Raw genomic sequence first — 12,006 nt, forward strand, 5'->3', positions numbered from 1 at the left:
GGTGTATTTCCTATTTCCCATCCACTCATCAAGATTTTTCTTGAAGAGTGTTAATGAGGAACTTTGCTTGACATAGATGGGTACCTTGTTCCAGAGTATGGGAAGTCTCTGGGACAGTAATCTATCCCTCCAGCAAGTCCTGTTTATTGTGGTGACAAGGTTTAGGTCCCTAGAGCATGTAACTCGGAGGGATTGGGATTTCTTTAGTTGTAGCATGTCCAAAAGCTCTGGATTTGACATAGCTTTATATGTTAGACAGAGATCACCTCGGAGTAGGCGATATGCTACAGAGTAAAGCTGGAGGTTTTTGAGACAATTAGTGTAAGGCATCTATTTGAGGCCAGTAATTCTCTTTGTGAGGTACTTCTGTGGCCTTTCCAGCTGCTGCAGATGTCTTGTGAGGTACACTCCCATTTTGTGATGAGGTGTGCCATGTAGAAGGATTTCCTGACTATTGTGGCAATGTGATTATCACAGGAGAGACTACTGTCCACCTGGGTCCCAAGGTCTCTTATTACACATTCGGTGTTAAGAAGACTGCCGCCTATGTAGTAGTTCATGGGTACAGAGTTTTTACCAAAGGGGATAACAATGCACTTTTTGGCATTGAGATTGAGGCCATGGCTCTGACACCAGGCATCTGTCTCAGTGAGGCCCTTCTGTAGGATGCCCACATCATTTGGGGACTCGACTATAACTCCTAGTTTGCAGTCATCTGTGAACTTCATTAGCCAGAGGCCTTTTGTGTTAGCCTGTACTTCAGAGAAGTAGATACCAAACAGGAGAGGTCCCAGGACTGAAACCTGTGGTACTCCACTTGTCACTGGTTTGAAGTCAGATTTGGAGTCTGCAACATTTACAGTGTGGGTTCTGTCAGTGAGCCAGTTGGCAACCCATCTTGTGACATAGGGATTTATACCTAGTTTAGTGAGTTTAGCTATAATTCCAGAATGGGGGATGGTGTCGAAAGCCTTGGTGAGGTCAAGATAGGCTGTGTGAACCACCTTACCCTTATCTACGGCTTTGGTGACTGCCTCAAAGAAGTCAACCAGGTTCAGGAGGCAAGATCTGTCTTTCACAAACCCGAACTGGGTGGGGTCCAGAGTTTGGAGGTTACCAATGTCTTTGTTTATGAATTCCATGATGATACGTTCCATGGCCTTGCAGACCAGGCTCATCAGGCTAATAGGGCGATAGTTCCCAGGATCAGTGGTGGCTCTCCCTTTGTGGAGTGGGATAACTGTTGCTGTGTGCCATTCAGTGGGCACAAAGTCTGACGTGAGGCTATGATTGAACATGGTGCTTAGGTGGGGAGCCTGTTCATTCTGAAGTTCGTGTAAAACGCAGCCTAGGATGTTGTCCGGTCCCATGGATGCTGTGTTTTTGACTTTAGGGAGTGCTGCTTTTACCTGTGAAGTTGTGATTACAGGGACTCTGCATTCTTCCTGTATAGATATGGGCCCTTTAGGGTGTGAGAGGGGGGTAATGTTAGCACTGAACCTATCTGCCAGGATGTTGGCAATATCAGTTGGTTCTGTAATTTTTGTGCCATTGTGCTGTAACTCAGAGCAGATCTGGGTGTTGCCATTGAGATTCTTGACATAGCTATAGAATGCTTTGTGGTTGTCCTTAGAATCATTGGCAATCTTGTTTTCATAGCTAGCTGTGGAGAATCTTATAAGGGATCTCAGCTTCTTGCTGAGGCTGACCAGGGAGCTCCTCCATTCATGGGATTTTACTCTCTTTTGCAAGAATTTCTTCCTTCTGTTGTAGAGTTTGTTTATAGCAGGGGACCATCAGATTGGCTTCCTTTTTTTGGAGGATAGCGTCTTGGTTCTGTTTGGGATAGCACGATCCATGCACTCATGTAAGTGCTTATAGAGTGCGTTTGTGTAGGATTCAGCAGTCATAACTGTATTGTCAGTGTGCTGCACCAGGAGTGTAGGCAGACAATGTAATTTTGTAATTGTGTGCTTGTACTGCTGCCCCACAAAACACCTGCTATTTGAAAAATGGGAATGTTCTCCCCCTCCCCACCTAGCAAATGTTTCAATCACTTTCCCTCTAAAAACATTAAATGCATATTTTTAAATATATGAGACTCTTATTGGAAACATTAATTTAGATAGTTGTGACAGGGTATGGCCAAAAAAGCCATGTTTTCTTTAAGCAATGTATGAAAAACTGCACTCAGACGAATACAAACAGTATGCCTAGCTACACCCTTGTGTTTCAAAGAAGTTGTGGAAGTGAAAGGAGGGGTTAGGTGATGGCGGCATCATGAAGCAGTTTAAAACACTTATCCAGAGTAGAAGCCTACTGAGCACATGTTCACCTAACTGTAAACATCCCCACTCACACATAAACCCATATGCACACAAGTTTGCCATATTGAGCAATGAACCTCCTATCTATCCAGTCAGACAATGTAGAAAGCAATGTATTAGTCACAAGCACCACAGAAAAATATCTGACTCTTAATTGTAGAGACTGCACTTTTGTAAGGATGATCTAATCAATGTGTTTCATTGAGGATGTTTCAGTAAAATTAGGCTAAGGTAGCTGTGTGCACATTTAAATGCATTCTATTCAGGGTTCGTGGATACAGCAGTAAGCATTTCATACACACATTTTCCATATTGAGCATTGAACCTCCTACCTATTTAGTTAGACAATGAAGAAAGCAGTGTATTAGTCACAAGTCTGACTGTTAAGGCTAGACAGTGCACTTTTATCAAGATGATGTCATCAGTGTGTTTCAATGAGGATGCTTCAGTAAAAATTGGGATAAGGGAGCTGTGTGAACAGTTAAATGTATTATTCTCAGGAGAAGTAGATACAGCATCAAGTGTTACACACGGTCTCACACACACAAGTCTTCCCTGTTGTGTATTAAGCCTGCTACCTATCTGTCTTCCCTGTTGTGTATTAAGCCTGCTACCTATCTGTCTTCCCTGTTGTGTATTAAGCCTGCTACCTATCTGTCTTCCCTGTTGTGTATTAAGCCTGCTACCTATCTGTCTTCCCTGCTGTGTATTAAGCCTGCTACCTATCTGTCTTCCCTGTTGTGTATTAAGCCTGCTACCTATCATGTTACATGATCTAGAGAGCACTGTATTACTCACAAGTTCCACAGGAAAAGTCTGACCTTTAAGGGTAGAGAGTGCAAATTTGACAGGATGACCTTATCAGTGTGCTTCAAGGATAATCTTCAGGGGAAGTGGATAAAGCACCAAGCATTAAACACACATATACACATACACACACAAATTTCCCATGTTGAGCATTGAGCCTCATACCAGTCTAGTTACATCATCTAGAGAGCATTGAATTAGTTGGAAGTGACACAGGAAAAGTCTTTCTGTTAAGGGTAGAGCATGCAGTTTTGTCAGGATGGTGGCATCAGTGTGTTTCATAGAGGATGTTTGATCCAAATGTGGGATAAGGGAGCTGTGTGAACAGTTAAATGTATTCTTCTCAGGTGAAGTGGATATATAACCAAGTATTACACACACTCTGACACATACACACCCATGTCTTCCATGTTGGGTGCCAAACCTCCTACCCATCTTATTACACAGTATAAAGAACACTTTATTAGTCACAAGTACCACAGAAAAATCTGACTCTTAAGGGTAGAGAATACACTTTTTGTCAAGATGGCCCCATCAGTGTATTTCATAGTAGGCGTTCCATCCAAAAGTGGGATGAGGGGGCAGTGTGTGCAGTTAAATGTATTTTTCTCAGAGGAAGTGGATACAGCACCAAGTGTTATATATACAGCCCCCCCCCCCACACACACACACAATTCTTTCATGTTGGCATCAAAACTCCTACCTAGCTAGTTGTATAATTTAGAGAGCACTGTATTAGTTGCAAACACCACAAGAGAAGTTGGATTGTTAAGGATAGGCAGTGCACTTTTGTCAGGATGACCTCATCATTGTGTTTCACAGAGAATGTTTCATCCAAAAGGGGGATAAGGGAGCAGTGTGAACAGTTGCATGTATTCTTCTCAGGAGAAGTGGCTACAACACCAAGCGTTATGCACAGCTTCTCTCTCTCTCTCACACACACACACACACACACACACACACACACACACACACACACACACACACACACACACACACACACGTCTTCTGTGCTGGGCATTGAACCTCCTACCTATCTATCTATACTACCCAACTATTATACACAGTCATGCATACACACACACACACACACACACACACACACACACACACACACACACACACACACACACACACACACACACACAGACACACACACATCTTGCATGTAGGGCATCAGACATCCTACCTATCTAATTACATAATCTCGAGAGCATTACATTAGTTGCAAGTGCCATTAGAGAAGTTTGATGTTAATGTGAAATAGGACATTTGGCCTTTTTTAACCCACTGCTTGGAACAAATGATACTGTGCATTACAGGTTGTTCAGCAAATGCATATGTGTGCACAGAACAATGTAACTTCACTATGATTGTCATATTTAATGACGTGCTTCTGTACTAAAATTTAGATAATGTCCTTCATATACATCACATTACTGTGAGGGGCATGGACATGTTTCATGTTATGGGATGATATATACATTCACTGTCTGTGGTGCACCACTGGATTATCAATGAAACATGTTGCGATGACTGCACCCTTGTATTGTTTCATACTTCTACTATGTGCATTTCCAAGACAAACATGCAAGTCATTCATAGGATAGTGCACTGCAGAATGACAGTGATGAATTATGTGAGAATAGGTTAACACAACATGTAACACAGTTGCAACTGTAAACACTGTATAGCAGCCATATATTAAACTACTGAATTAATTGAGTCAAATCATTCTGAAACAAAGATCATCTGTTGACAAAAGTAATAGATATGTATAAGTGTTGTGCAGCCTAAAACAATAATTCATTTATTTTCTTGTTTCTTTTTTTTTCATTCTTTTGCCAAGCTGAATTATGCTGCTGATGGCAAAGTGTTAGCTATGCATAATAATATCTTGAAGTTTTTAACTTGGACAGGGGAATTAACAAGTTGTCTGTGCTGTTGTATGCCAACTTTCATACAAAGATCTCTACAAGACAGGCTTCACATTAAGCAGCAGGCACATTAATATAACAGCAGGATAATTATAGTTTAAGTAAAGTTGCAGCCAACAATTACATCCACAGGGTCAGACAACACAGCCTGAATCATTTTTTTCATCCATCTGTATTCAAAACTTTACAAAATTCAAAGAAAAACATTTATACTTGAGAATTATCTAAGCACACCATATAGGAAGTCACTGCATTTCAGGAAAGTGAATGCATGTATTCATCTTTATTACCCTATTAACTACTGTAATCTGTACATCTACCTCTTCAGCTTGCTGAAAAGTACATTAAACTGACCAAACATAGCTTATCACAGCAGCACAAAGTGTGACAGGGTAATGTGGATAAAGACAATAAAATCACAAGATATTGCCATAAGCTGTGTACTTCCATTTAGTCTTAGTTGCAGTTGTTGCCCAGCACCAGATATTGTGCAAGGGCAGAGGTGGAAATGAATGATACAGAAGGGAGAAGATACATCAACAGGGTGAGATGGAAGCAGGGACAAAGTAGATTATGACAGAAGAATGATAATGGTGGCTCATAACAATAGGTAGCCAACAGGTACACATACATCAGTGTTCCAAAACCAGTAACACTTAGCTAATGGTTAGATTAGAACCCTTGAAATTAGTCAAAAATCTTTCTACATGTGTGAGAATTAGCTCATCATACCACAAAGGAATTATTACTTCATAGCATTAAAATAACACAATTGAAGAACAGTCACAACTTACAGAAGCAGACGAGGTAAAGAGAGAGAGAGAGATAAAGACAGATGTAGAGAGGAATAGTAACGATATGTTTTGTGGGACATGTAGGAACATGTATATTGTGTTTTAGTCTTACTAAATAAATCATCATTAATTTGTCATGCATGGCTGCTTGTTGGGGCTGCAATGTTTTTGAAAAATGATGTCTTGCTGCACTATTGCAATGGTATGTTAAGGAAATATTTTATATGGAGAGAAATACAGATATTTGCAGTTAAATATATGCTAGGAATATGACATGTCATGAATTAATAAATTGACCAACAATTGTAATTGAACTCATGCTACTATGCAAAATCATCAGCATACCAACAGGGTAATCATCTCAACACACCATATAGGAACTCCTACTTTAATACAACCAGCAGCCTAAGAAGTGTTATATTAACTGTTTCACAGTAATGCCTTTAGTCTGCCTTTATTCTGGATCTCTGTAGTGCAGAAGATTTAAGCACATTTGTGCAAGTATAACCAGACCACTGCAGATTAAATAGAAATCTTCATCTTTTGCAGTAAGAAGTAATACAGCATTCACTGTCACTCAGCATTGCTACAATATGCCAGACTTGAAATAAATGCAGAGGACATAACATGAAGGCTTTTTCCATGAGGTCATTTATATCTATGTGACTTGTGTGTGAATCTATTTTTTCTAAATCTCTTTATTAAAGTTTAAAAACATATAACAGTCTAAACAATAACAATTATAATGTAAGATATTCACAGAAGCAGGTAATAAAATAACTTATTAAAAATGTGTTTACTTAAATGGAGGAACTTATTAATCACTCAACTTATAATATTATCTTATCTCATATTATCATTATATTTTCTAATGCTTCTTTAATTTTCAACCAAGAATTATAATTATAACATGAAGTGACTATCTGTTCTCATCTTGATTATAGTTAATTCCAAATGACAAACATTATTCGTATTTGTAATATTCTTTAACTTTTTTAATGTAGGAGGAGTTTCATTTTTCCAGTTCATTGTAATTTTTTTTCATGTAATAGGTGTAAGAAGGATCAAGACACAAAAACTGATTCCAAAGGAGAGGATATTTTAATCTGGCACATTTAGGTATGGGAACATTAAAAAAACTAAAAGATGTAGTAAAAAAAAAATTGTCATTAAAAATAGTTTGCAATAACTAAATAAAAATAAATGAATAAATAAATAAAATAATTAAGCTTTCCCAGAGTGTTGTAAGCATTACGCAGTCATAGAACATATACTGCCAATCTGCTTTTAACTTTAACTTACATCTCCAACATCCAAGTTATTTTTTTAAATATTAGTTCTACTTTATGAGGAGTAATAAAACATCTGTGCATACATTTCCAGTAAAATAACCTTCACTGCAATGAAAGAGTAGTTTTGTTTTGAAGATATTGTGATTAGCTTTTTGTCCTCCTCACTAGGAAGTTGATTATTAATTGATCTAAAATAATCCCAAATATTTTTTCTATAATGGGTGGCACAGTGGTACTGTGGTTAACATTGTCACCTCACAGCAAGAGGTTCTTCGGTTTGATTCTCGGCTAGGGTGCATTCTGTGTGGAGTCTGCATGTCCTCCTTACATTCACATGGGTTTTCTCTGGGTACTCTGGTTTCCTCCCACATTCGAAAGACATGTGTCTGGGGGGTTTCTCCCCAGGCCTCCACTGAAAATAGGGTCTGTCCTAGTTGGACTTTCCCAGTCAAAAAAATGTTAAATAAATAAATAATATAATTTCATATTCATGACTACTTTATATATTTTATATAGGTATCCTCTCCCAGTAACAGTTTGGCTTCTTAAAATAATCAAAGATTCTATAAATTTGGGAACAGAATTTCTAATAGCTAAATTTATAGCCTCCAGTCTATTAATAACAGATTGTCTACAAATTTGTATATCTAGCCACATATCTACTTATATCATATTTGTTCATAATATAATCTATAGAGTATATTTTCACATAGTTCATTAGTTGATGCCAATGTATCAATTTTTTTCCCTGAGTTCAATCATTTTGGTACATTAAAACTGCTAATATTATTTTGTGTACAAGTATAGGAAATAGTAGAAATAACCATGTTTTAAATCCTGATTTTTTTTATTTATAACATTTTTGAATATATTTAATATGTTGGTAATGTACCAGAAACTTAGTTTATTTTGCTGTCCGAGATATACTCCCTTAACAACCAAATACATGTATTGGTTAATATTTTATTCTATTGTACTGGTATTGGCTAATTTGACTCTAACCCAATTACTTCTAGTATTTCATTCCATTCACCAGAGTAATAAAGACTCCCTTTAAAATAAAAAAGCAGTTTAATTCTCACTTAGAATTTAGAATTAGTGCTTTCATCCTGTTTAACAGGACTTCTTCAGATTCAATTAAAACAAGATGGCCAACTTCCTTTTATAGTTTCTAGAACCAGGAAATGACATCATACTTCTCTAAAAACACTTCCTGTGGCAAAGAATAAAATCAAAGATAAAAAAAATTTACAACAATGAAAGCTTCCTTTACAAAAAACATAAAATACTTAAAGTGCAATATTACAAAATAATATAAAATAAACATGAAAATGAATTATAAAAAATCACATTCAAAAGAAACACTTTATATCCTAGCCTCTAATACTGGCTTTAGTGCAATAAACCACTATTTATTTCAAATGGAGTCTTTATTGTCTTTTGAATCATTCAGCCAGATTTGCAGAGCAACATCTTGATTAGCTGCCTATTTCTGCATTTTAACTACTATTCTGCTTTAGTTTTCATTTACCAGAGTATTTAGAGTTTATCAGTCATAAAGTTATTGTCTTAATAATCACCAATAAAGCGTATACGTCTATATTTGCTAAACCTATACCATCTACTGTCCAGTCTTTTAAATGATGATTTAATGCTAATCTAGGTTTATTAGGAGACCAAAGAAATTTCAACATCAATGTATTAAATTGTCTTATACATTCTTTAGGAAGAGAAAGTGATATAGTTTGTGTAAGGTATAGTAGATTTGGAAGAATAATCATTTTGTTTAAAGACAATCTCTCTTCCATTGTAAAAGAAAAGCTTGTTCTAAGTATTTATTAGATGTTTTATATTGTTTAAAATATTGGTATAATTAATTATTATATCTTTAATGTTATCAGTTAGAATAATGCCTAATACTTAATTGTATTATTGAGTACTATATATTGGAGAATTTCTTGTTTATATTATAGACATTATAATTTACAAATAAGATCTTAGTTTTATTATTATTAAAATGAAGTGCAGACATCTTTTAAAAAATTCTATTGTCTCAAATAATGGATGTAGAGAGTAATTATAATCATTCAAAGTTAATAGAATATCATCTGCAAATAGCTGGATTTTAGAATTTAAATGCTCTTTAAATTGAATAACTTTAATATTAGCATTAGATCTAAAGTCATTAGCAAATGTTTCCATTACTATAGTAATGGCGATAAAGGTCATCTCTGCCTAGTATCTTTAGTAATTGTAATTGATTTAGAAATATATGTCCAATTTTTATAAAAACAAAGGATTTTTCATAGAGTATTTTAATCAGCTGTATAAAATTATCTGAAAAGTTGTATTCCTCTAAAGCAGATAATAAATAATTCATATGAACTGAATAAAAAGAACTATTAATATATAAGCTTACCAACGTCCGGTTGCCATTTGTAAGATTAATATAATCTATTATTGAGTATTCTTCTAATATTGCCATAGGAATTTCTATTCATTATGAAACCAGTTTGATCATGGTTTATCAAAAATGGTAAAAAAAACATTTAATTCTAATAGAATATATTTCCATAAAAATCTTACAGTCAATATTTAATAATGAGATTGATCTATAAGAAGAACATTCTGCAGGATCTTTATCAGATTTTAGAATAGGTGAAATTAGTGTATATTTCCAAGATGGAGAAACATTTTAAAACCATTAGCTAATGTATAAACATTTAATAATAGTACTAAAGCCTCTTCGGTAAAAGTTTATCTAATTATGATACAATACCATCATTTTTGGATCTTTATTTAATTTTAGTTTATTAATTTGAAATGTAACTTCAGACATTAGAATAGGTTTGTCTGTTAATTTTATCCAATCTTTCAATGATTTATGTTTAATGTGTTTTAAGAGAGGACTGTGTTGCATTTTGTGATTCTACTGCTGGGCTGAATAGATCAATTGAAATAAAATGAATCCTAAACAACTCTAAAATTTCTTATAAATCTGTAACCTTATTTTTAGTTCTTGGAATATATACTTTTTTAATATGATTAGATTTCATAATCTTCTTCATTCTATTTGCTAATGTATGTTGACTTTTAGGGTTTAAAGAATAAGAATTCATCTTAATCTTCTCCAAATTAATCATGTTTTATGAAGTAAAGTCTGTACATTTTTTTATTTGTCTTATAATGTTCCTCCACTAAATCTTTACCTTTTTGAATATCTAATTTAAGTTTATCTATTTTCTCTTGTAAATCTATTAGTTCTTTATCCTATTGTTTTTCTTATTTACAAGCCAACATACAATTTTACCATATAAATATGCTTTTAGAGAATCCCAAACAAGTATCGCAGATGTATCTTTAGTTGAATTTATGTTCATAAAAGTTTGAATTTATTTAGTAAAGAATTCCTTAAAATCTTTTAAATTAGTTATATATGAAGGAATTCTGTTAATAAAAATATTATTTTTGTATTTATAATGCGTTCAAATGTAATGGCATTAAGATTAGATAGTGGGCATGAAACAACTTTAACTTTGTCTAGTTTTGTTGTAATGTCATTTGAAACATATACTCTATCCTAGATCGTGTGCCGTGTCTACATGAAAAATGTGCAAAAATAGTGAATTTACCTCTGAGAATTTATTTATGTCCTTGATATTGAACATATCTATAAAGTCAGTTAATGCTTTACATGATGCTGGTTTCCTATGTTTATTAATTGCATTAGTGTTGCTATCATTTAGAATGCAATTAAAATCACAAGCTAAAATAATACTCCATTTAGAAAGCTGTATGATCTCTTTGAGTTGATGTTTTACTATTTTTACTTCTAATACAGGGGTCCAATAAACATTAATTAAAGTGTATAGTCTCCCACTTATTTCCAAAGCCACCAAGCAGAACATGCCAGTTTTATCATTATTTATATTTAAGATTTTATGCATTGAAACATAATTTTCCCATACAATTGCAATGCCTGTTTTCTTTTGTTTTAGAATGTGAACTAACAAGTACAGAATAAGAGTTTGTGTTAAGAATATTAATATCTTCTTGTATTAAATGTGTTTCTTGTAGAAATATGACTTGTGCATTAAACATCTTTATGCATTTATTCAAACTACTCCTTTTACAACTAATGCTCAAGCCATTAACAGTGGTAGAAATACACAGAGACTTAGCTAGTCTTGTTTTCTTGTTAAAAAAGGCATCACTATTTTAATACATATCTTATTTATAAATGTAACTTAATATAATTCTATATAATTATCAGTTTTAATTAAACTATTAATAATAGTAGACACCAAATAAAAAATATATATAAAATGAAATATTAAAATTGAAATAGTTTATAACTCATACCATCCCTGGGGTTTAATACCCCTAGTTTGAATAGCATTTCTATTCAAACTTACCCTCTGATGTCACATAGAAGTAATGTTGGATACTACTTATTAGTTTTACAATTATATTACAGAAATGAACATATAAGAGATTAAATTAACATTACTAACAAGTAACTTTATTTACATTTTTATTACTTATATAAATGCAATTCAAAATTTTTAGATTCTTGGCTGTGAATAGTTTAATAATTAAATGCCATGTATTTAATTTATCTTTTTCTACATTATGATAGAACTTACTCCCTCTCTCTTCCCCACTCCCCTCTCCTTCTTCACATATGCTATATAAGTACAAGGCTTCAGTTTTTAATATTAGTGTCAATATAAAAATAAGTCCAATCAACTGTTATACTTCCATTAATTGAACATTGCTTTGCTACTCTTTCCACACCATTATAACTAAATTAAAAGAATATTCTACTATATGTTAAATTCTATATACA

Source organism: Protopterus annectens, chromosome 2.part1 (assembly GCF_019279795.1).
Source record: "Protopterus annectens isolate FY-2018-M chromosome 2.part1, PAN1.0, whole genome shotgun sequence".
Taxonomy (NCBI): domain Eukaryota; kingdom Metazoa; phylum Chordata; order Ceratodontiformes; family Protopteridae; genus Protopterus; species Protopterus annectens.